General features: G+C 46.7%; 1 protein-coding gene across 1 annotated transcript in view; it reads left to right on the forward strand.

The window, feature by feature from the left end:
* Window positions 1-23,196, forward strand: part of Tcerg1l (transcription elongation regulator 1 like) — a 184,584-nt gene that overhangs the window by 41,050 nt on the left and 120,338 nt on the right. The window lies entirely within an intron of this gene.

Here is a 23,196-nt window from a genome sequence, read left to right on the forward strand (position 1 = left end):
GAGAGGATGAACTTGTGGATTCTCGGCATCCTGTGGTGCATAGATTCAGAGATGCTTATTCCTGAGTTGTGGAATGGGTTCTGGACTGGCCACATGGTCATCTGTTGTCTACGTGATGTGCTTAACTGCTCTCTGTGTCATATTGTTGACTGGTTTCAGGGTGCCTTGTATCCCTGTGCAGTGCTGGTTTCTTCAAACGTGATAGCAATGCCAATTTGGAATCTTGTATCCCTGGGTTTTGGTTGCTTTAGTGAGTTGGTTATATGCTGTGGTAGAGCTTTCACAGAAAGTCTGCAGGAGACAGGTTGCTACGTGCTGAAAATCCTGCATCAACAAATCCAAAACCAGAAACTCTCAGCACTGATTAGATGCCACAGGTGGGAAAAGTCTGCTTTGGAAAACTTTGCTTATGCATGAAATTGTTAAAAACATTATATGAAATAAACTCAAGCCTGTGTATATATTATAGAAAATGAATAAATTCATATTTAGACTTGATGTCTTCATGTATATGTAAATATTTCAAAATCCTGAAATATTCCAGAATCAATACAGTTTGCATCCCAAGCACTTTGGATAAGGGGTGTTTAGCATGTCATTAATTGCTACATTCTCAGCAACAGGAAACATATCACTAGATGAGACATGTGCACATGCACGCACATGCACAGTACTTGTATAGGCATATACACTGCACATATGTGCATATACAAGCATATACATACATGCACACACATGCTCATGCATATGCACAGCCACACACATACATACAAGGCAAAGGTAAATATCCCATGTTCCAATTTTTTTAAGGTGCACACAGTTACAGATTTTCTTTCTGGTAAGTCTAATGTGGTCCTTTTCAATTGGACATTTGACCTCTGTATTCCTCTACCAACCTAATGGATTAGCTGACCCGTAGCATACGGTATTAGCCAGAATGAAATTGGCATTCCATTTCAGTGCACTAGTGAACTCTCGTTTAGATGTGATGGGAGCAAGCCCTTGGGCAATCTATGTTTGAAGCCCACATTCCTGCTGTGTGAAGCCGTTGGCTAAAACCCCTCAATCCATGGATACACTGATGCTTATAAACATTTATCTTAGACCCAGACACTGTTTTGCCTGCTGGTTCCCCTTTCCAGGTCTAGTGAAATCCAGGGATGGCCTAGACAGCGCTTCTTTGGGAGGTGTGGCCATCTGGCTGTGTTGGACTGGGTCTCTTCCCTAGCTGGGTGAAGAAGGTCATTGAGGGGTAATGGGCATAGTTCTGGTGAAAAGTCATATCAAGTGTCTTGTGAGCTTCTAAAAGGAGCTGGATTAATGTGTGAAGCAAGCATGTTTCTAATTTAAATAAAAAATATATTGAAAAAAAAGGGAGACCTCAGTTGAGAAAATGTCCCTACCAGAATGGCCTGTGGGCGATTCATTTTCTTGATTATGATTAGTGTAGGAGGTCTCAGATCACTGTGGGCAGTGCCACCCATGGGCTTCTGCTCTTGGGTGCCATAGAAGAGTAGCTGAGCAAGCTGGTAAGCAGCACCCTTCCATGGTCTCTACCTCAGTTCCCGCCCTGACTCCTTCAGGGATGGGCTGTAAGCAGGGAGTATAACTGGGAACAAACCTTTTCCTATCCAAGTTAGTTTTGGTCACAGTGTTTTTATCACAGCAATGGAAATCCTAACTCAGACACCCATCACGCTGTAGGCCTATTCTATGCCACTTACAGGAGCCTACGGAATGAGTGAAGGAATAAACTCTTCAGAGGACCAATTTGCAGAGAAATTCCTGGCACCCCTCAAATGATGACCCAGGCTCAGTAGGAGGACAAAGGCCTTAAGGGTTTGGCATGGAGTGAATTGGAGCAGTCAGGCTTAGATGGACAGAGAAGGCAGGTCTGATGCAGCACATCCCTTATGCAAGCTTATATGAAGCTTGTGGCCCTTGATATATCTGCAGAGAGCAAACTGTTCATAATGGAAGGGTAACTCCTATTTCAGATGATGAGCCTGACTGCTGCTTGATGTAAAAAGCCAGATGCCTCAGAGGCCTCACACAGTTTGGGTTAATGAGGCTCAACTGTGGACAATTTTGCCTCTTGGGGATAGCACACAACCGCTGGAGATGGATTTTGGTTTTGTCAGCATGTGGGTAGAAGCTGGGTCCTGCGATCCTTATCTGCCCCAAGTTCTATCTTCACAGAAAACCCCTAGTTTAAATTAGAATGTTACTTAACAAACTGTGAGACCTTGTAGTACTGGGGCAGTATGGATAAGCTCAGCTGGGCAGGGAGAACAGTGGTGTGTGTGTGTGTGTGTGTGTGTGTGTGTGTGTGTGTGTGTGTGTGTTCTGTTAGCTTAAGCACCAGAGGGGCATATCTCTGTGGAAGGGACTAAATCAAAGGATTTATACTAGTCTTCAGCCCTGGTGTGTGGAGTTCTCAACCCATACTCTGAGAGCTAGGGGCTAGTTCCAAGCTCATTTCTAATGCGGTTGTCTTCTTCAATGTGTAATGTGCACAACCAAAGCCTGTGGTTGTTCTCCACAGGCCAGATACCTGTGGAACTTGTCCCTTTTCTGGACTATGTGTCTGCCATCAGAAGCTGTGTCTTTCTTTCCTGTAACCCTCCATATGAAGAATAGGATGTGAATCTGTGGACTCAGCAGCATCCCTGATTCAGCACCCTGTTGGGTTCTTGTTGGGTTGAGATGACAAGCACTGCCCATTTGTGGCATCTAATGCTGTTGGTTGCCCACCTGACCCTGAATCCCACTTGGAGCAGAGGGCAGCAGGCTCATTTGGAGACATGTCTGTTCTGATGACAGTGCAGGCATGCAGGCTGGTGGCTGCAGGAACCACTAAGGAAAGAAGAACAGAGCAAACAGGTTTTAGCTCACTTCTCACTATTCCTCGGAGTTTCAGATTAAAGAAGAAACCTACTAGGGGAAGAGTTCCTGGGCATCACGCCTATATCTCAATGTTAGAGGAATAGTCTGGGTGTCGAGGCCAGGAGAAGAGGTAGAGGATGTGGACCAGGCATGCCTCCCTGGTGTTTCTAGAATGGACTGTCCTGGCCTGCAGTCACTGTTCTGCTCAGACCTTTGCTAGGACAAGTGAGCCAGGTACCGGATGTCCTCCCTATCAGATGAAGGATCTGAAATGACTTTTCTCCTAAGAACGATAGAGTTTAAAGTGTGGCCCACCGTTTCCAGGGCTCTCAAGTGAGGAAGGTGAAATGAGAGCATGGAGACACTGTCTCTAGTATTGCCAATTACGATCAGATACAAATATTAAAAAGCACCATCTGCCTCAGAGACCATTTGCCACCTGTTCTCTCGCTTCCACAACTATTTATGGGCTTAAATTTAGCATGCTGTCTTGCCACAGAACAGCTGGGCAGTGACGATTTTCTTTGTCTCCCAGTGACTTGCCAGCCAGGCCACACACCAAATCCAAGACATCTCAGGGCATCAGTGTTGCCCATGGCCTTTCAAACGCTGGCAGCTCTCTCATTAGGGAAGTCCACAGCTGCTAGGCTACCTCTGACTACAGAGAGCCAACTGCTTGGGGGTAAAGTTGGCCCCTCTTTTATTTTATTGTTTTTTATAAGTACACGAGTTATTCCTTCCTCTACTATAATAAAAAGTGTCATAACATATACTGCAGTTCTAGATATTTCCAGAGACAAAAAATTCAGAAACCTTGTAGCAATATAGTTGCTGATATTCCCCAAACACCTGGAGGTCACCCTGCCTAGAGGGGATCGTGATTGGATGTAAACAACCAAGTGGAAGGAGCTATGTATTTGATATCTCGATGGGGAGCTCTGTAAGAATGCCCTGAGCATGCATTCCTACACTAAGCAGTGGAGGAGGGGCAAAACTGCCTCTGTGGGGAATCCTGTTGCCTGGACCTCAAAGTGAGCACTGCTTGCACACTGAGTCCTTCCTGCCACATCGCCCACCTTTGACCACCACCCCCCAGAACCTCCTATTCCTACTTCCTTCCCCAGGAATGCACACACTTTGGGGTCTGCATCTGCAGTCTCTACCATGCTCTCCTGCCCACTCTATGGAAACTGGAACTCTAGCCTCACCTTAAAGGACTCTAGTGCTGGAGACACCTGCCTGCCTTAAAGGGGGCTGTCAGGATACAGCCATGGATCTCTAGTGACCTGTCCCCTCCCACTCCAGAGGTAATAAACCCTGGCTGTCTTTCCTCTGCAGCTTGTGAAATGCCTTCCCCACTTGCAATTGTCATTGCTGTGCAGGCGCATGCTGCTAGTGGGGCCCTGCTGCGTTCAACAGAAACAAGTCATACTTACACATTCTTTTGTGACTGTTTTTGCATGCAGCCCTCTGTGTGCCCCTCAGGCTCATGCTGGCAAACCACCTGTTCACACAGGTTACAGAGATGCCCCATGCTTGTGACTGGGGGATGGGGTGGGGTACTTCTGAAAATGCCACGGAACACTCTGACCTTGTTTTCCCAGAAGGGCTTTCCTTCCCTGCCTCTCACCCGACTCTGCCAGTATCCCTCCCAAGGGCCTTTTCCAGGTCTCTTGTGATGGCCCATTCACCTTCAGTATTCCCATGGCCTCATTCTGGACAGTAGCTCCTCTGGATTTATGTCCCGTGTCTCCATGGGTTCCTGTGCTTTCTGTAACAGATCTTAATGTGTTGTGTGTGTTATACAGAAGGCAGTGCCCTATATCTTTCCTAGTCTTCCAGTAAGTAATCTGATCACAGGGTGCCTCAGAGCAGTAATACCTCCATATGCTCAGCCACTGGCTCAATAGCTCAGGCTAGACCCCTTCCCCCAATCTTAGAGTACCCTCTCTGAGGCCAGCTTGGGATGTTGCCCTCTCGTATACTACTCCCTCCTTGCCTGGGCCCTCCAGCACAGCACACCCCTGGCTGCCTCAGGGCCCTTACACTGGCCATTCCCAGTGTGAATGCTCTTTTGTCATCCTCCCAGGACCTCCCAGGGCCGGTTGTTCACCACTGAGACAATGGTGGACAGGGAGGTGGCCTGAGGTCCCTATCTCTGTAGTATGCTCTGGGATAATGCCTTTGTCTTGTTGTGGGATAACTCTGGGTCGTTTATTGTGGTCTGGAATGATCTTTGGTGTCTAACTGTTGCTATTTTTTTCTTCCCCCATTGGAATGTCAGGTTTACACATGTCACTTTCCACTAGGTAGAGCCGAGCTTGAAGAGCTGTCATTAGCTGTCTGCCGAATGGGCACAGTTTAGGTTTATCACTGCCTAGTAGCTGGTATATACATTGAGTGCTCAGCAGAGAGACCATGAGTGAGGGCTAGCATTGCTCTATTTCCACCATATGAGGGGTACCCTCCTATGATGATGTCTATTCCCACTTGGGACTGCTTCTGTAATGAATGATGCTAGAATCAGGGGCACTAGCTTTGAGCCATGGTGGTCCTGGCATGGTAGGGCCCAAGCTCTCACAACAGTGATGGGCTCAGTGACAGTTCTGATTAGGTCAGGAGAAGAACAAAATTGTTGGTGAGGCCTTCTAAACAAGGCGTGCTCCCTGGTCTCATGGGCTCTGAATTACTATAATCCAAAATGTTCAGCTGAAAAATTCAAGGGACTCAAGCAGTCCAGTGGAGATCCATCCCTAAGCCCTATGCCCATGGAAGGTTGGTGACCAACACTCAGCTGCCTTTCAAGTATATCTAGGGTCTTTCTATGATATGCAATGTCCTACACCAACAATAATCCATACCCAATGTCAGGACATTTGTGCCAATATGATGACTGGGCTGACTTAATGTGGGGACACTGGCCTTGGAGAAAGCTCGTATATTCTATAAATTGTCAAAACTCCCTGGAGCCTGGTGATGGACCACTTAATGAGATCTTGGGTGGATGTACAAAGGAAGGATTCTGTCTTGTGACCATGCAGATGCTCTTCCCTTGTATGTTCCAAATGGTTCTACTCTCTGAGGAAAACCAATGTACTCAATATCTGAGTTTTGAAAATAATCTTGAAATATAAAATTAGCCACTTTTCATCTTGTTTTGTGTAGTTCTGGCATTTAGTATTCTTCAGTGTCCATTTATAAGTGACTACATATCATGTTTGTCTTTCTGGGTATGGGTTACCTCACTCAGTATGATCTTTTCCAGTTCCATCCATTTGGCTGCAAATTTCATGATGCCATTTTTTATCAGCTAAGTAATACTCTGTTGTGTAAACATAACACATTTTCTTTATCCCTTATTTGGTTGTAGGACCTCTAGGCTCTTTCCAGTTTCTGTTTTTTATGAATAAAGCTGTAGTGAACATGGTTGATCAAGTGTCCTTGTGGTAGGATGGGGCATCCTTTGGGTATATGCCCAAGAGTGGTATAGCTGGGTCTTGAAGTAGATCAATGCACAATTTTCTGAAGAACTACCATTTTAATTTTCATAGTGGCTGTACACATTAGCACTCTTTCCAGCAAGAGTGGAGGAGTGTTCCCCTTGCTCCACATTCTTGACAGTATGGGCTGCCACTCTCGTCATCTCGGAGGCTTAGCACAGACTCACTCATTCAGAGGTTCTGTCTTACATTTTACTGTCTGTATTTAAACCATGTGACCTCCTATGGGATACGTAGGTAGTGGAAAGGTTACTGTAGCTAAACAACAGGGCTTCTGCCTCTCATTCTGGTACTTATTTCTCCATCTCAAGGCCAGCTAACATCTATGTGAATAATAAACTCATATTATACATTTGCTGTTTAAAGATTTATTTCTTAAGCCAGGCATTGGTGGCACACACCTTTAATCCCAGCACTCAGCAGGCAGAGGCAGACTGATCTCTGTGAATTGGAGGTCAGCCTGGTCAAAGAGCGAGATCCAGGACAGGCTCCAAACAGTGCAGAGAAGCCCTTTCTCAAACCCCCCCAAAAAAGAAAAAGATTTATTTCTTTACTTACCTATATGTGTATGAGCCTGTGTAAACTTATATGTACCACATGTGTGCAGGAGCACTCAGATACCAGAAGAGGCCATTGGATTCCCCAGAACCTCAATTACAAGCATTTGTGAGCCACTTGCGGATGCTGGGAACCGAGTTCAGGTCCTCAGCAAGAACAGTAAGTACTCATAAGTGCTGAGTCAGCTCTTTAGCCCCACACTCCATCTTTAAACTCAATCCTGCATAAAGCCACTGTTAATGCTCTCTCTCTCTCTCCCTCCCCCTCTCTCTCTCATTTGGTTATTTTTCCCATATTTCTCCTGTGATAATGCCGCAGAACACCTTTCTCTCTGGGCCTGGTTTATCTTATCTGGTACACTGTCTTCTCTGTACACACACATCAGCTTTAGCCATTCATTTAACACCTTGTCACAACAGTTTGACTGTTGGGAACAATGCTACAAGGAACCGGTTTCGTTACAAGGTAAGCACTGTATTCCCTTAGCCATACATCCAGAAAAGCTGAGTCATGTGGTAGGTCTTTCTTAACTGCTTCAGAACTCTACATGCTCGTGTGCATGACGGTCACACGTTCTGTTCATGCCATCAATGAGCAAGGATTCCCTTTGCTCCAACCCACATGGAGCTACTGTACCCTCTTCTCCATCAATGCCACCTTATCAGGCTACTCTACCTCTCAGTAGTCTTGATCTGCAGTCCCTGATGTTGGGAGATGCTGCCTGTCTTCGCCTTTACCTGCTGGCCATTCAAGGGCCTCCAGTGTTAAGTATCCTATTCTCTCCCATTCTTTTGTTAACTGTTATGTATGCATTCTTGAAATTAGCTTATTCGTACTTTAATTTTTTATGTTAATGCCTACCGCATATCCAATTTTCACAAATTTCCCCTAATCTCCAGGCTGGTTTTCCATTTTGTTGACTGTTTTCTTTAGAGTAGATATTAGCGGAAGAAAGAGGGAGAAGATTGGGGTTTTAGTGTGAGGCTCTGGCAGCCCTCAGTGAAGCAGTCCAAAGAGCAAAGAAGACTCTACCATCACTCAACTGAAGAGTGAGTGGGTGTTAGAGATGGATGCCAGAGCACAGGACAAAATGGTTTAGAGAGTGTTAACCAGAGTCTTAGAGAGCATAAGGTCCTTAGCCCAGACTCGATCCTTTCTCAGGATCTGTAGAGCTGTGCAGGCATCCGTCCTTCCCGTAGACTCCTAAACTTCTGGTCACCTTTGTACCTGAACCAGTGGAATGAATGGAGCTCACCTCAGGGCTCCAGTCTGTCCAGAGCAGGGCCTGGATTTCTCTGGAAATCATTTGGGACATAAGTGGAAACTGGTAAGAAAGAGCAGAAGATGGTGTGCTCAAAAGTTTCCAATGTTCTGCAAGCAAATGGACTCAGGTTGCTGGGCTGGCAGAACCACATATTTTCATTTTTTTTAGTTCTAAAACATGGGGTGGTTCAGTAAGGACAGTGTGCCCTTGTGGCCCTGAGCTCAGAGAATAAGGTTCTGGGCTTCATGGGTGCCTCTCCATGTTGCTGTCATTAGAAGTGGTGACAGTGGGTGTGGATTAGCTTCTCACCTGCCTGTAGTTTTGAGTTTTGACACTAACCTTTGCCTCTCCCCAGCTCAAGCCCAAACCTGGCTCTGATTGACAGAACAGCCAGGAATACACGCAGAGTGTCAGACTAGCTTTGGAGATAGCTTAGGCCACCTGTCCTGTCACAGCTGTGACGGGCTCCTGGTGAGGATTGCCTCCAGGTCAGTGGTTGGTGGACCATCAGCAACTCTTCTGGCTGATGATTTTCTTTCCATTCTGTCATTGATTCCCTGGGTATCCATGTGATAAGTCCTCATTTGGACATAGTGGAAAGAGTGAAGAAGCACAGATCAAAAAATTAAAATGGTTCTGGTGTCCCCTTCAGCACAGGCAGCACATGAGTGATGGGTAGGGTGTATTCTCCTCAGATACTGCCTTTATCTTTCATCTTTGTAATGGCTTATTTTCAGCTTCATGGGGTCTTTCGTCTCTCATAGAGGCATGCCCCTTACCACACCTTGAGGGATTAGTAAGCCTCTGGCCTCACTGTCTGTCTGTGAGGGATCACATTGATTAGGTCAATTGAGGTGGGTGGTATTTAGCTCCTCGGCTTCCTGATTGTGGCTGTAGTATGACCAGCTGCTTCAACCCCTGCCTTGACCTCCCCATCAAAGTGGATTCTGTTTTCACCTGTGAGCGGAAATAAGCCCTTTCTCTCTTGAATCGCTTTGCCAGGGCATTTCATCACAACAATAGGAGAACAAACTAAGGCAGCCTCTTTAGAATGATGTGCTGTAGAATTCAGCAAGAAGCCCACACAGTCAGCCTGCACTGTGGTCCTGCTAGATGTCTGTAGAAAAGGTGGCACACAGGAACAGGCGGGCTCTGGTGGGCTGTCTCAGTTTTGCCCATCTCTCATCTGCCCCATTATCAAGAACGTGGACAATGTCCTTGTATGTCTGTTGCTGTGATAAAAACACCAGGGCCAAGTGATCTACTGTCAGTGATCTACTGCTGTTAAGAACACCATGTCCATAGCACCTCTTATAAAGGAAAACGTTTAATTGGACTTGCAGTTTCAGAGGTTTAGTCCATTATCATCGTGGCAGGAAGCGTGGTGGCACTCAGGCAGACATGGTAGCTGAGAGTTCTACATCTGGGTCAGCAGGCAGCAGGAAAAGAGAGAGCCACTGGGCCTGGCTTGAACATTTGAAACCTCAAAGCCCACCCCCAATGAACACTTCCTCCAACAAAGTCACACCTAACCCAACAAGGCCACACTTTCTAATGAGTAAGCATTCAAATCTGTGAGCCTATGGGATGTTGTTAGAATGTCTAGGTTTATCCAGTAACGAGACACAAACCATGACTTAACGATCCCACCTGGACTTTTATTGGTGGACAGGGAAGGAAAGGGGGGTGAGAGGTAACCAACCCGTGCAGAGCTGAGAGAGAGAGAGAGAGAGAGAGAGAGAGAGAGAGAGAGAGAGAGAGAGAGAGAGAGAGAGAGAGAGAGAGGGAGAGGGAGAGGGAGAGGGAGAGGGAGAGGGAGAGGGAGAGGGAGAGAGAGAGAGAGAGAGAGAGAGAGGGAGAGGGAGAGGGAGAGGGAGAGAGAGAGAGAGAGAGAGAGAGGGAGAGAGAGAGAGGATGAGAGTAAAAGAGAGCGTAAGCAGGCAGGGGTCAGTCCTTTAAAGGGGTCTTTTATACCTGTGTGGTTCTCACAGAACTCTGGGCTGGCCAGAGTGCTGCCTGAGTACATCCTGCCAGGTAACAGGGCAGGCCAGCGTAATGCCTGAACCTTTCATGGGTAGCATTCTTACTCAAACTACCACACCAAGGCAGGTTATAGAAAGAAGGTTTGTTTGGGCTTATGACTCCAGAAGTATAAGTGTTCATCACCATCATGGCAGGGTGACATGGCAGCAGGTGACAGGAACAGCAGTTGAAAGCTCACATCTCCACCTGAAAACAGAAGACAGAGAGAATTACCTCTAAATGTCATTTTTTGAACCTCTAAGCCTGTCCCCAGAGAATAAGATCACACTTCCTACTCTTCCCTAAACAGCCACAGATGTGAGAGGCATCACATTCAAACCACCACAGTCCTGTTGCTTTCCCAGAGTCTCCACCAGGTGAAACCGGAATACACTCCCTGTTTCTGGGTGCTCACTGGGTGTGGAATGTCAGTGTAAGCAGAGCCGTCCTTGTGCAGGGAGGCTTCTGTTTGACTCAGCGCCAGGCATTGCTTTCTAGCTTCTCACTTCTGCTTCCTGTGATGGTTTGAAAAGGAGAGGCCAGGATTTGAGGCTCTGGATTCACAAGCAGAGGCTCTCCTGTGCAGAGCTAGTGTGTGAACACAGGCAGGAGAGTGCAGCCCTGAGCCAAGCTGAGGCAGGGGAGGCAGCAGGATGGAACCATTTTGTGCTTCAACTGCAGCCCTGCAACCATATGGCAGAGTGCACAGGCATAAGGAAAGTGATGTCTGAGGCTTTTCCAGAAAACCCGAGATTATGACAGACACCAAAAGAAAGAATACACTCTACTTCCAGGACCCAGCGTGCTTGTGTATGTGAAGGAAGTGGTCATCCTTAGGTGACTGAATACAACACCAAGGACCTGAGTGGAAGCTGTCTTCTGGAGTCTGGAAAGACCATATTCTGGTGAAACCACTCATGCCTTTCAAGCGCCCCTGCCTTCCTCTGTTCCTTCCTCAGATTGAGTTGTGTCTGCTAATGGGGCAGAACAGTGCTTTTACATCTGTTTAAGATGATGGGCTTTTCTGCAGAAAAGTATATATAGAGAAATCCGACGGTCTTTGATAAGCACTTTCCTTCCTTGTCTGCTCTGAAAGTCAGCCAGCCACTCGCCACTCATGAGCCCTTGCTGGGTCACTGTCTGGATAATCTAGAGTGAGGGCAGAGAGACCACCTCTTCCCAGGATGCAGTATCTGTCAATGGGCCAGGCTGCTAGCCCTGATCCTCCCTGTGAGGTAGTTAGTTCTATCAAGAGATGGTCTGGGGTGTGATTAGGACCTGAGAGCAAATGAATTCTCTTCAGGGCACTTTCGGGCAGTACACTCAATCCTGCTGGGGACTTGGGCAAGTCTTAATGTCTGTCTGAAAGAGCCTCACTCTAAGATCCAGGCAGACACTCTTTCCTCTTGTGTGTGTCTGGTAAGGGCAGCTGCTGTGCCTGTCCAAAACATCTAGGCCAAAACTTCTCCCCAGTCAGACATCAAATAGAGGCAGGGTGGTCCCAGGAAGAGACTATTATTTTCTATTATCTCTGTGAGAACTTTGCAGTACGTGGCCAGGTCATATGAAGTCATTTGGGTGTGAATTTATTAGCTCTTGGACAGTCACTTGAGCAGGGAGGCACTGCAGTGACTGCAGATGGGAGGGGGGTGCTGAAGGCTGGGACCCAGCAGATGGTGGAAGGTGCTGTGGAGAAGGTGGAGAAGTCAGATTTGGATCAACCTCCTTTAAAGCTATAGGCAGTAGGCTTGTTCAAAGAATGTTTGGGTGTGAGAGCAGTATGGAGTCAAAGGTTACTTCCATAGCATCACTCTGAGCAGGAAGAATGCATTGATTCCTGGGGAGTCTGGGCTCTGCTCACATGGACCAGAGCCGCATTTCTGACCCTTATCCTTCCTGTGGATGCCAACTCCCTCTCCCTTCCTTAAACAAGAGTCCTCCAAATAAGATGTGAATAATTGGCAATCAAAATCTCTCTCATCCTAATCTCTTTTGAACTCAGTTCTGGCAAACGCTGACCTTTCCACGACCTTGAAACTGCTCCTGTCAAGGTCACCAGCATCTTGTGTTTTCCCATTTCTGAAAGGTACATTTCCTGTGCTACTATTACTGACCTTTGTCAGCGTTTGTCACTTTCTTCATCCCCCATACCATGCCTGGTCAGGTTAGCCCACTTTGCTGTATGTAGTAGCCCATGTGCTGAGCTGCTCCCTCTCTTGTCTCTAAAAGAGTCCACCAGGCTCAGTCATGGGGTCCACTTTCCTAGTCCATACTCTGCTACCATAATTCAGCTGTCAAAACTACCCAGTCTCATAGCTTAAGTCATTGTGCCGCAAATTCTGCTCAGCCTGACCACTTCCCTGACTACCCCAGACTCACATGCCAAGATGTCTGTGTGACTTTCCCACTTGCATATTTAATGCCCACATTGCATCAAATGAATCCCAAACTGCATTCAAACATCTTTATAATTTTATTGAGTAAGCTATAATTTTTATTGTACTCATTTTTCTCAGGTGACATCTGGGGAAAGAAATAATAGAAAGAGGCTCTCTGGCATGGAGAATGGAGATGATTAAGCTGTGCAGAGTGGCTGTGGGGCAGGGCAGGGTACAGGTTCCTGGAAGCTCATGCCAGGGCTCTGACAGAAGCCTACTTGAAGCAGGTAGAAGTCTATGACGTCTGCAGTGTCAGTTCTGTGCTGTTAACCATCGGTAAACAGCCACAAAGTTTATGAAAGATTCATGTGAACTTGCAAACATGCCCAAGATAAGCAACCAGCTAAAAAGTAGCCAAGGATGTGAATAGGCATTTCTTTAAAGAGATGTTTAAATGGTAGGTGGGCACAGAAAGGAATGCTTGGCGTTATTAGCCACCAGAAAAGTGCCAACGAACACCATGGTAGGTGGGCACAGAAAGGAATGCTTGGCATTATTAGCCACCAGAAAAGTGCCAACGAACACCACATTACGACACCGCCTCACCCTTTGTATTAGCTACTTTTCTGATGCTACGATAAAACATCATGACCAAAGCAACTGATAGAAGGAAGAGTTTATTTGTACTTATGGTTCCAAAGGGATAGAGTCCATCTTGCCTGGGAGCCAAGGCAGCAAGCAGTAGGCATGGTGGCAGGAGCAGGAGGCTGAGAGGTCCATCTTCAAATACAACCACGAAGAAGAGAGACAAGGCTTTTAATCTCAATGTCTGTGCCCAGTGACACACGTTCTTTAGCAAGGCTTCACCATGTAACCCTCCCCAAACAGTGCCACCAACTGGGGATCAAGCAGTTAAACACCCAAACACCATGGGGAGCACTTCTCTCTCAAACCATGACCGTCCTGTAATCATCCAAAGTAAAAAGGATTCACAGTGACATCATCATTGATGAAAACACAGAAAAATCAAGCTCTCACATCACAGTGGGATTGCAGGCTGGCAGAGCCCTCATGAGGGAGCCAAGAAGATCCTTTATAGCTGTCATAGGGCTACCTTGTGATTCAGCAGATCCATTTCTAGGTAAAAACCCAAGAGATATGCAAACACATGTGCATTTCAGACTTACCCACGGGATAACAGCACCCGTTCACAGTAACAACACAATGCCCATCAACTCATGGATGGATAAATTACATGTGATCTGTATGCACCTTGGGGCATTATTCAGCATCCTAAGAAGAAATGGAGGCCTTTGCAAGCTCCAACATAGGCAATGAAAGGAAGTAAAACAAATCAGTCACAAACCCCAAATTCTATGATTGTTTCCTTAAACATCTAGAATAGATAAGATCATACAGAGATGGGCTTTTCTAGTGAGACTGGGGAAAGGGGACAAAGGAAGACCCAGAGCTCCTTATCAGGCACACAATTTCTGACCCTGCTTGTGGTGATAGGTGTTTTACCCTGACTTTAGCACAAATCATTTTATGCTGCAAATGGGTGAGTTGTAACGTTTGAGACTTATACCTTAATTACCTGTCTGCAGTCAGGACCATATACAGCTATGCTATAGAGTAGATACACACACACACACACACACACACACACACACACACACACACGTGCGCGCGTGCGCGTACACATACAGACACACACACAGGGAGAGAGAGAGAGAGAGAGAGAGAGAGAGAGAGAGAGAGAGAGAGAGAGATCTTTCATATTTGGAATGTTCTAGAAAATACTGTGTGTGGTGGGGGTGCACACTTCAGATCCCAAATTTTAAACATCCCTTCTGAGGGTAGAAAAGACAAGAGTGGTCTGCCTTCAGAAATGCTTGTAGGATCTCCTTCACTTCTATTCCCTGTAGAGCCAGCACTTGGATGTATAGCCAGCCTGTGGCTATCTTGGAAACTAACAGAGGCAGTGCTCTACCCATCTTGACAGGAAAAAACAGTAGAGGGAGGGTACTGTCTGCCCACTTTTCATCTTCAGTTCTTTGGGAGACTCCAGGACTTGGGGCACAGCCTAGATTTACTGGAAACGTCCATTGTTTCTTCCAGATCAGACAGTATTCCTGCTATTGGATCAGGGTCATGATCTTTGTTCCTGTGTGCCCCCTTCTTTATTTATGCAAGGGACACAGATGACATTGTGTACCCAGCATGTCCCCATCCCTGATGAGTGAGAGGAGCAGCCTGCATACTTAGAAGAAGCTGACTAACTAAGGCATTGGGAACATGATGTCCAGAGCCATCCACCTGCCCACCTAGTGGGGACTTCTTGCTCAGGCCTCTTGAAGGATTAAGTCTGTCTATCTACAACCCTGAAAAACTGTCTCACAGCACTCCCCTCCCCAGTGTTCACAGCTCTCCATGTCTTGTTTCCAGCTTTGCCCTCAGACACCTCTGGATTGGGGCTATTTAGCTATTACACCAGCCGCTTGGGAAGGACCCACAGTGCTAGTTGCTCAGCTGGAGGTTTCTGCGGGAGATTGGTGTCCATGTGGTGTAGCTGGTGGTTGACTGGTGAGTTAATGGCTCTGCTGAACATCACATGCCTGCCTGCTATGGATGGCAGTATGGATGGATAGTGTGAGATGCTTTTAATGGAGAAAAGGGTACCGAGGAAGGACGAGTCATGACATAACCAGGCACTTAGGAAACTAAAGCTGGTTTCAACCTCTTGGGTTTTAGTTTTTAATTTATTATTTTAAGCCTATTAACAAGCTATAATGTTGGCTGTTATTCCCCAAAATAATTAATCATAGACAAACTCAGAATTCCAAAGAGGTTAGGCCAGGCAACCCCACCTAATGGATTAAATACTGTAATTAATATCGCTCCGGTGCCTCCTCTCATTGGACTCTTTAATTACATTCTGCAGACCATTTTCCAGCCTATGGCAAAGTCACGGTGCCTGCACCCCAGGCTGGTGGCAGTCATACCAATGAGCCCCTTCCAGGAGGACTCAGGCCTGGCAGGCTTCCATCAGCTCAAGTCCATTGCCAAGAAGACCCTGAGTCCTTTGACAGAAGGATTACTTCCTGTTGGGTGTAATTGACATTGATGGTCCCACAGTGCAGCTTGTGTCTGCAGTGAGAGCTTTCAAAGCCTGTCTTAGTTAGCATGGCCACAGCACCACAGGCTTATCTCCTTCATTATGTTCTGTCCTCTGTCTGGATTCTTCTCTGCACCTCACTCTTCCTGTTGTCATGTTCCTATCCCCAGAGTGTCTAGGGCAGGGTGATATTGAGCCACTCTGAGAAATAGATGCAGAAGGATCCATTCAGGGCACTAGGCTATACCCAAGCTCCTCTGTAGGCTGGGGGTCCCTGGATCATTAGCTTACACAAGCCACTTTGTCACTTCCCTGCTGTATTGTAACCTCAATGACAACAGTATTTGGAAGTCTCTTCTGCCAGCAACTTAATATGACCTTATCCTGATCTTAACCTCTATTAGAATGTGTTCATTGCACACACTCTGAGACCACAGTCTGACCATGACCAGTGGGGGCTGCAGCATACTGGGTAAGCTTGCTGAACTTCTTGTAGCTGTCTGCCCAGAAGACCTGAAATCTAATCACCTTTCCATACTGCAGAGAGCAGAGGCCACACTCATGTCCACCACATATGGCCACTCACCTAGGTTCCCACACCACAGGGAAACCTCTGTCTGTCTCTTTCTCTGTCTCTGTGTCTCTTTGTCTCTGATCACTGTCTCTTTCTCTCTTTCTCCCTCCATCCCTTTTTCCTTCTCAAATGCTTGAAGTCCCTGAGGCCTGAGTCTTTGTCATGGTAGAAAGCTTTCAGATCTTCCCCTGGCGTTTTCTTGGCTTTTCATACTAATATTAATCACAAGCACCATACTCATGGGACTGAAGACTGAGGGTTTCCTGCCTCAAGGAGTCCCTGAGTCCTTCCTCTCTTAGCTGGTGCTTTTACTTCATCCTTTACATACTAATTAGCGGGTTGAGATGTTTGAGAATTGGTTTGTCACCTTGGAACACTTGCCACTGGCACTCAGTGAGAGTTGAAGTTCCCATGACTATTGCCATATAAAGGAGTTATCTTCTACTTGGTACCAAGGCATCCAAAGTAGAATGACCCGTGATAATAGTCAGCTGTGTGACTCATGCTTTATGGGTCAAATGAAGTTGGCTTGTCAGAGGGGAAGATTCTCTTGCTGATACCAGTCACAAGTTTCTGGGTTTGATTCACATTATACTCAACAAAAGGCAAACCTACAAGTGAGTTTTAGATGTACCTCTCCTAGCGACACAGCAATCATAGGCTTAGACATCTGTGGGGCTGTGGTTGCAAGGCCTCTTAGTCATCATTGCCTCTAGCTGAAGGGCCTGCTAGATAGACTCCAGCATCAATTTTTATTTTTACAAGGTCTTGTATCTAGTCTTTGGTTCAGACCTCATTCCACTTTGAGAATCACTCACCAAATGAGGGTTCTGTAACTTGACTGTTTGAGCATGTCTCCCAAAGGTGCTGTGAGAATTTTGGCCCTTAGAGTGACAGGCTGAGGTGATGGAACCCTTAGATGTTGGAGCCTACTGCAAAGTAACTCGGCCTCTGGGGCACTGCTTTCAGAAGCAATTGGTGCTTCTCTGGTTAGTTCTCATGGGAGGGCAGTTAGAACAACAAACAAACAAGCAAAAACAAAGAAACAAAGAAAGGCTCTGTTCTTTCTGTCTTCCTGTCTCTCAGTAGGATTTTCCTCTTCTATACACTCTTAGTATCTTGCCCTTCACCATGATGTGATACAGCCAGGGACCCTTACCACAGGCTATGTAATGCCCTTGTACTTAGCAGACTATAAGGTACCCAGCCTTGGGTATTCTGTTACTTAGTGGAGAATTCACTAAGACAGGAAGACAGGGAACAAAAAAAACATTTCACCCTCTAATTCAGCAAGGCTTAGTCCCTCTGTATTCTACTAGCAAACTGAACAGTCCTTTGCTTGGCTTATCATCTTACATCCTATTGCAGGCAATCTACAGAAGCCAGCTGACATCCTGGAAGCTACCTTCCAACGTCTTCAGAGACATGATGCTGGGTCCTCCAACAGTAGCATGGCTGACTGTTTTGAGGCCACCTCCCATGGTGCTCTTCTCCTGCTTCTGAATTTTCCTTCCTCACTTTCAGTCTTGCCAGAAGTTTCCTTATGAATTTGCTAGCCAGGCCAACTTGTCATAATCTTCAGGGAAACATGTTTTAAATGGTCAGCATGTCCACATGCAGATCCAAAAAGACACTGACCCACAGGTCAAGGAAACAAAGGGGACAGACACAGTGAAGATGGAGATGCCTTTCCACCCCTTTCCAGTCACCTGTCCACCTGTGGGACCAACAAAAGAGTCAGCATTCCTGGCAAACATGGCTTCAAGATGTTTTAGATGAACCTGGACAGCTGTTATCATAGCCCATGCGTCAGAGTTAGGGCCCTGGAGAATAGATGACAGGAAGAAATGGCCTATTGCTGGGCTGTGTGGCTTTTAAGTCAACCCAGGGCAAGTGCTGTGATTTTGTTGTGGCAGCTGGTCTGACTTTAGGGCTGTGGGACACATTTGGTGGCATGAGGGTCTTCCTCTGCAGCAGTCTCCTTTATCTGTGTTCATTCTCTAACACTGAGAGATTTGGGATCTACTGAAGGTCATTTGTGTAGCTATATAGAACCTCACCCGTTTTTGTTTGGTGAAAGATCTGTGAATACTCTGGCCCAGTGACCTAACCCTGGATTTTATGGCAGAGCAGCTGAGAAGGTTGCAAGGATGGGAGCAGAAGGAAATAGATGGCATGCCTTTAATGGGTAACGGGTTATGGGTCCAGGGTTCATTTGCCTATTGATTATTCCCTTGGCACCTGTCTCTGTTGAGGAGTGGTTAGAGGAGCAGCAAGAGAGGGCAAGCCCGACACAGCATGCTACTTTCAAGTCTCCACTAGCTGCTGTCCCATTGGCAAGTGCAAGTCGGCAGGGCCAGAGAGGGAGGGGCATGTAGAAGGAGTGGGTTCAGGGAGTTCTGCTCATCTTAGGGACCAGCAATGGTCTCTAGATTGCATCCCTGCACACCACCCCACACAATCATCCTTAGTTTCAGATATTTATGGCTAAGTGTCCTTTAAATAAATTGTAATGAAAATAAAAACACTTAAACTTCACATTCTCCATCCATAAAGTGATGAGCACTTCTGTAGAGTGGTGATTCTCTTGCCTATAACCTGAGGCTCTGTTGCAAATTGCTATTTTCTATTATAAATCTGCATTTTCTGTTATGACTATTTCCAGCTTTCTGAGGCCTAATTCCTGCTGCTACACTTTGCTTTCATATTTTCAAGTGTGCTAATAATTACATTCTGCCTTAGACATGCCAACAAGTTTTACGGTTTTGTTCGCAGAGTAATCCCACAAGTTAACAAATAGGCACGTTTTGATAATATGATTAGGTAGATGCCATTACACTGGGAGCCACAAGCCCTGTGACAGTGTTTACCGCCAAGCCATATGGACACACCTACTCATCTCTTATGTGACATCCTCTAGGCTATGAAAAGATCAATGCCTTAGTTCTTTAGACACTTCTTAATCTGTCCACCAATGTGTCCTTCCTAGATCCCCTGCCCCCCCCCATTCTCTTGGTAAGTCACTTATCCTGACCTCTCAAGAACTTGGTGAAGGAGTGTCTGCACCAGAAGCTCTGCTAGGCACTTGTTATAAAAGCTCCAAGTCCCTGCTCTCAAGGTTTGGGGAGCAGAAAGAGAGATGATCAACCAGCTCCAGGTGACTGCCCTCTGTGGACCAGCCTGTCTCTACTCGCCCAAGGGAGGCTATGGGACATAGCTATGTGATCTGAGGTTTTTCCTGGAATCTGATGCTGGGATTCCAAGTGCTGCTTCCAACAACATCCAGGCTTAGAATGGCACAGCAAGAAAAGCGTCAGGCTTGGAACGTGTTCTTGAAATAAGACTGCAATTCTCCCTGGAGTTAACGACACAGGGCCAACCCAATGACTCTGCCAAGCTCCTGGGATGAGTGGGCTTTAGTTCCATTCTGGGTACCAGTTTATCCATGATAGTGTGAGAAGAGAGCTGTCCACCCTGTTCACATTCCCTGCTTCTGACTCCATTTGGAGTGCACCTGTTGGCTGGAGGAATTCTTGCTTGTTTTGTTTTTTTTCTGGAATGCTTTAAGAAAGGTCCCCCAACCCTGGGCTTAGGGTCCTAGAGAGAGGATTTTGTCTTTGTTCCAAGACTGGTGCCGGTGCCTCTAAATACCAGGGAGAGGGGGTAATTTTGAGTGTGCAGGAGCCTGGGCACGAATTCAGGTGACAAAGTTTCACCTTCCCCGGAAACAATACCTGCCCAGCATCCCTAGTGTTTGCAGTCTGCAGTGTCAAGCCCATAGAAATCCCTCTGCAGAACTCACTGACAGACTCTCCTGTCCTCTACCTATCATCTCTGGGGTCAGCTCTGGTGTGCTGGGATGTAAATGGCCGCCTGCCTGGCAGCCAAAACCCACAGATTTGCGGCTGAGTTTGATGTTCATGAAAGGTGTTGGGTAAGCACCACACTTGTCTCCAATATTAGACCACTTGTCAAAGTTGCAAAGAGCTTTCTTTAAAAGCAATAAGCAAACAAATGGATAGCAAGGGGGAGGACTCCTTTATTTTAGGAGATAAGATGCTTGCTGACATTTAATTCTCATTTTACTCTGGGCATCACTATAAACGTCTTCTGCAGGATGCTCTTTGCTATGTGCATATCTTTGGTCCCACATCAGCAAGCAATTTATAGGCTGTTGTTTATTTTTAATATCTGATAAAGGCAGCCTCCAGCTGAAGGCGTGGAATTACATTTCATAAAGGCAACTTTAACCTCCCTCTTGCCGGAGTGAGAAGGAAGGGCCCTTTCAGGGTTTGATCTCTGAGCTGCGTCCTGTTCTGGGAGATCTGTGCTGTGCGTCTGGATCTCTGGAAAAGTAGCATGTTGCTGGGCAGCAGAGGAAGAGTGTGCATCATGCTGGTCCTTGGGTGGGTAGGCTTCTCATAGTCCAAGTGTGGCAGACAGGGAGTCAGAGAAGTGAGGTAGCCTCCAGGTGAGCAGGGACATCAGCACGTAGCTGTGTTTTACAGGAAATGGCATGATGACCAGAATGACAGACACTGTTCTACGCCAGATGGGAAAAGGTCCTAGACAACAAGGTGCTGGGTCAGCACAAGCCAACCTGTGTGAGGACAGGAGGATGAGCTTGTCTGGAACAAACACCACAGTGCTGGGTCACAGCATATCATTGCTTGTATGAGGCAGGAGGATGAACCTCTCTGGGGAAGCCATCATTGTACTGAGCTGGAGGGTGTACTTGCCTGTGTGATGTGTGAGGACAGTAGGCAGGAGGATGGATTTGCATGTCTAGGGTAGCGGTGAAGGCTATTTCTAGCACAAGATCCTCGGCATTTCTGGAAGGATCTTCAAGAGTTGCAAAAGGAAGTTGCCCTGTTTCCCAGAGTCAGGACACAAGAGGGTATACACGGGGATAGGAGATGTGGAAGAGCCGCTCACAGGTACAAGTTCATCTTCCCAAAGCCTCTGCACTGGGGAGAATTTCCTGTGACCATGGTAAAGTCTCTTCTTGGATGCTGGCCTCCCTTGCTGAGCTGCCATCATCTTGTACTTAGTGTGTGGACAGTAGGGAGCCGGATCCTGGGTGTGCACTGGGATTCCTGCCCAGAACACTGCATTGACTTGAAGGACCAGCCTTCCCTGCAGTCTGTGGGAAAGCCTGACCTAGCATTTTCTGCAGACTCACTTAGAGATGCCATTTCAAGCAAAAAAAACCCAAACCAAACCAAAACAAAAACCAAAACAAAACAAAACAAAAAAAAAACAGTCCTTGCTTGCACTCTAGTTGGGCATGGATTTCTTAATGAAGTGACCTGCTACGTGGAGGACCTGTGGGAACCACCTGCTGTCCCCTGTCCTACTGAATCCATGTTGGTAGGAAAGAATGCTCCAGAAGACCTGGACGGCATGGAAGGCAATCACAGGCTAGGATGTCTGAGCTATGAGCAGCGCCGAGAATCAAGCAGAACCAGATGCTTCTGTCCTTGATGGTCACTTGACTTGTCTGAAACAGAGGCATTCTTGGTGAAGATAAGACAATCTCTTGCAGCATGCTTGGTGAGGAGAGTCTCTGGGAGGATGTGGTAGTGGCAGTGGAGGGGGCCAATGTGGTAAGCAAATGCCCAGTGGGAAATCAATAGATTATGTAAACAAGTGAAGCATAGATCCTGAGCAAACATCATGCACTCAGGGAGCATGAGGAAGGGGTACTGACACCCACAAACTATGAAGGTCACTGGGTGAAGACCCTTCTGCTAGCTAGTGTGTCGACTAGAGAAGGAGCTGGGTTGCCTCAGCTGCAGAGCTGACATTTTATACCCCTCTGACACTTAGCCCCATTGATTTCTCCTGACACTGATGACCCTTGACCAACACTCAAGCAAAAGATGTCTTTTGTTTGTCTTATTTTGTTTTGTTTCCTTCCTAACGGAAAGCTCTCAGAGTTACAGAATGGTAACCACACACCATCATGCTAACTAGGACCTCCACCCTGGCTTGCATTTTTTGTTTTCTTTAATATCTCAACACAGGTCTCTGCCATAGTTCCACACAACCACTCTGACTGCAAGACATGTTAGGGAGATGTCAGCTGTTTTCAGTGATCCTGCCATTCTTCAAAGTCTCTAGTGGGCACTTACCCAATAAGCTCTTGGGCTCAGTCAGTTGCAACTCACAGCACGTCCTCTGTGGGATTCCCTCCCCTCTGCCTTGAACTAGACCAGGACAGCATACTGACCAGCTGCACTTGTTACAGGGTCATGCTGAGCTCTGCCTCAAAACATAAGCTGTCATCATCTTGTACTCAGTGTGTGGACAGTGGGGAGCCGGATCCTGGGTGTGCACTGGGGTTCCTGCCCAGAACACTGCATTGACTTGAAGGACCAACCTTCCCTGCAGTCTGTGGAGGAATGGCCCCCCATTGGGGAGTCATGAGTACCATCCCACGAACTATATACAGTGAATCCCTGAAGCCTTCCTTCTACAAGTTTGTATGATTACATGTGGTGAAAGTAAGCTCTTGAACTTAGAGATATACTTATCTGTCTTGATTCATCCATTCACTCACTCACTTACTCATCCATTAATTTCAGTGATTACTTCTTAACCCTATGATAAATGTGAACCAGTATTTTTGGTCCTTGAAAAAAGCTGAGATGCAAAATAAAGATGTCTGTCTCATGGGGCCTCAACCCAGCAGGAGAGGCTGACACTGAAGACAGAGTGTGCTACAGTATACAAGAAAGTGACAGATATTCTAGAAAGTGGGCTCTGTAGGAAAGGCGGGAATAGCGAGGGTTTACCAGGGCTGAGCTCTTGGGGTCTAGATGGCTCATGATAGCATGACCTTTTGGACAGGGCTTAGATTTTGCCATATGTCTCTCTGGGCAATCTGCTCCTGC

This window comes from Mesocricetus auratus, unplaced genomic scaffold (genome assembly GCF_017639785.1).
Source record: "Mesocricetus auratus isolate SY011 unplaced genomic scaffold, BCM_Maur_2.0 Super-Scaffold_4256, whole genome shotgun sequence".
Lineage (NCBI taxonomy): Eukaryota > Metazoa > Chordata > Mammalia > Rodentia > Cricetidae > Mesocricetus > Mesocricetus auratus.